Genomic DNA, 3,472 nt, shown 5'->3' on the forward strand with positions numbered 1-3,472 from the left:
TCTTCGCATGAGGTGGCCAAAGTACTGGAGTTTCAGCTTCAGCATCATTCCCTCCAAAGAAATCCCAGGGCTGATCTCCTTCAGAACGGACTGGGTGGATCTCCTTGCAGTCCAAGGGACTCTCAAGAGTCTTCTCCAACACCACAGTTCAAAAGCATCAATTCTTCAGCACTCAGCCTTCTTCACAGTCCAACTCTCACATCCATATATGACCACTGGAAAAACCACAGCCTTGACTAGATGGACCTTAGTTGGCAAAGTAATGTCTCTGCTTTTGAATATGCTATCTAGGTTGGTCATAACTTTTCTTCCAAGGAGCAAGCATCTTTTAATTTCATGGCTGCAGTCACCATCTGCAGTGACTTTGGAGCCCAAAAAAATAAAGTCTGACACTGTTTCCACTGTTTCTCCATAGATTTCCCATGAAGTGATGGGACCAGATGCCATGATCTTCATTTTCTGAATGTTGAGCTTTCAGCCAACTTTTTCACTCTCCTCTTTCACTTTCATCAAGAGGCTTTTTAGTTCCTCTTCACTTTCTGCCATAAGGGTGGTGTCATCTGCATATCTGGGGTTATTGATATTTCTCCTGGCAATCTTGATTCCAGCTTGTGTTTCTTCCAGTCCAGCGTTTCTCCTGATGTACTCTGCATAGAAGTTAAATAAGCAGGGTGACAATATACAACCTTGATGTACTCCTTTTACTATTTAAAACCAGTCTGTTTTTCCATGTCCAGTTCTAAGTGTTGCTTTCTGACCTGCATAAACCTTCTGTGGTCTCCACTGCCCTCGGGATTAAATGAAAATTTCATGAGATCTCAAGTAGGTTTGTCAAGTTCCAGCATTCCAGCTCCCCATCCTACATTCCAGCCACATAAAGGGAATCAATTACATTTATTTATATTTGCTAGTTTTACCTACTTCCTTACATTCTGTGCTTCCTGAATGAAGTTAAGAGCACCCAGAGAGAGAGATACCATCATGACCATCTTACTGATTAGAAAAAAAAAAAAAAAAAAAACAACTGAAGCTCAGAGGATAGCAACTTACTCCAAATCATATTTGTAAGTAGATATGATGGAGGCTGGATGAAAATCCAGGAGCTATGGATATGAGTTTGAGCATGCTCTGCGAGTTGGTGATAGACAGGGAAGCATGGTGTGCTGCAGTCCATGGTATCGCAGAGTTGGACACAACTGAACAACTCAGCTGAACTGATGCCACTGAAGAGCATTACAATAGGAGTCACAAAATCTAGGTTTAAGTTTCATTCAGGCCACTTGCTTCTTTTAGAAAACTGCTGAACATCTCAGCAGTTCAGAGTCCTCATCTGTAAAATAGGTATATTAAGTCCCCCATCCCAGACTGCTGGGAAGGTACAGGAAGACGGCAAATGCAGAAGTATCCTATTACTACGAGGAAGTATCTTTCAACATAAGCTGCTTTTGCTTATGTGTGCAAATAAAAAATAAGTTAACTCGTCAGATAAAAATCATGATTAATCCAAATCTTTTTAGCAAAGGATGTCACTTTCACAACATAGTATCATACTTTTTTTAATTATGGATTTTTTGATTTGAAGGATTCATTTCTCATATATGTCTTTTAAACCCTTTCTGATGGGTAAATATAAAATAGTAGATGACAAGGATAAAAACTTGAAAGAGTTCATTATCAACTAAGTCACCTGAGGGTCAGTTAAGGTCTAAGAAAATGCTGGTTGAAAGTTTCTAGCTTTTCAATTCTTCTCTGAATATAGTCTGACTCAAGAACTTCAAATCCTTCTAAAAGGTACTGTCTTAAACATAAAAGTTCAAAACACAGGCAGTCAGATCCACCACACATAAATCAAAAGATTGTATCTGAAGCCATGAGGGATTAAAATAGGGCCATGTTTGGTGGGGGTAGGGGCAAAGGAGAGTCTTTCTCAAGACTTATCTCCTCCAAGGAGCTGTCCTTAATATGGGACAAACTCTCCCATGATGACTGCCTAAAGCACTTGATGTTGCCACCAAGACTTTGGCATTCATCAGACTCAAACACTTCACCGTATTTCAGTTGGCCTCCCTGGCATTTAAGAAACATCATATCTTCATTATCTACGTAAATGCATGTCAAACCCCCATGTATGCAGCATAGAGTTGCCCAGAGATGAAGCAGCTCCATTTCTCTTCCACATCTACATTTCAAAGCATCTTTCCTTATAATTTTTATGTGGGGTGTACATTTAAAATCAATGTTATTTTCTCTATCCCAGTAAATCTCTCTGTCCTACATAGGCTATAATTTAATTCAGACCGTCTCAAACTGACCCTCAAGTTTGATGGCCATCTATCTAGATATTTTGCCTAACAAGATAACAAATAAGCAATAAACAATTATTTAAGTGAATTCAATAATTTATTCATTAAATCAGAAAACACTATGGAATACATTCTGTTAGGCCTTATATACTAGAACCTGAAAGTGGATGAGATAGAATGAAAATGCTCACTCACAGCCTCCTTGAAGAATCAGGCAAATAATTAACCCCTTTCCATATGATATAAGAGTTGTAATGCAAGTGTGTGCAGAGGCCTGGAGAAACAGAGCAGAGCAGGCAATGGGTTTGGCTGGAGAATGATGATGGGGGCTTTATGAATATGATGATGTCTGGTCTCTGCTGAAAGTAGGAGGAAAAAGCTTTCTGAGCTAGGGCACAGAAGATGGGTCTTCTAGGCAAAGTGAATACATGAGGCAGCCACGAAGCAGAAGAAGAAGCCAGGAAGACATGAAGCAGCTACTGTGAATTGTTCAGTGTGGCAGGAGTATATTATGTCTGGGTGGGCAGCAGTGTTAGACAAGAACCTGATGATGGAGGCTGGGCTCAGGTTACAAAAGGCCTTGAATGTGCCCTCCAAAGATGTTTAGTTTGTCCAGTAAACAACAAAACCATGGAAAGATTTCCTTGAAAAATGATTCTGGTGGTTGGATTGATAAAAAAGTTCAAGGAGAGAAGCAGTTAATAAAATAGGACAGTGTTGTGTGAAAGGAGAGAAGGTTAGCACTCCCCTTTACAAGGATGGAAGAAGCTCTCAGGCCAGACAACATGCATACAGTTAAGGCATTGCCACTTACTTCGTGGCATCTAACCACTGTTTTTAATCAGAAATCTTCCAGTTAACAAAAGCCCAGGTCCAGACGGCTTCACAGCTGAATTCTACCAAAAATTTAGAGAAGAGCTAACACCTATCCTACTCAAACTCTTCCAGGAAATTGCAGAGGAAGATAAACTTCCAAACTCATTCTATGAGGCCACCATCACCCTAATACCAAAACCTGACAAAGATGCCACAAAAAAAGAAAACTACAGGCCAATATCACTGATGAACATAGATGCAAAAATCCTTAACAAAATTCTAGCAATCAGAATCCAACGACACATTAAAAAGATCATACACCATGACCAAGTGGGTTTTATCCCAGGGATGCA

General features: G+C 39.9%; 1 non-coding gene across 1 annotated transcript; it reads left to right on the forward strand.

Moving 5' to 3' along the window:
* Positions 1–3,017: 3,017 nt before the first annotated feature.
* On the forward strand, positions 3,018–3,143 carry LOC138081581 (U6atac minor spliceosomal RNA). Its single transcript, XR_011145036.1, has one exon. It is a non-coding gene; the product is annotated as a U6atac minor spliceosomal RNA (small nuclear RNA).
* Positions 3,144–3,472: the final 329 nt, after the last annotated feature.

This window comes from Capricornis sumatraensis, chromosome 6, assembly GCF_032405125.1.
Source record: "Capricornis sumatraensis isolate serow.1 chromosome 6, serow.2, whole genome shotgun sequence".
NCBI classification, from domain to species: Eukaryota; Metazoa; Chordata; class Mammalia; order Artiodactyla; family Bovidae; genus Capricornis; species Capricornis sumatraensis.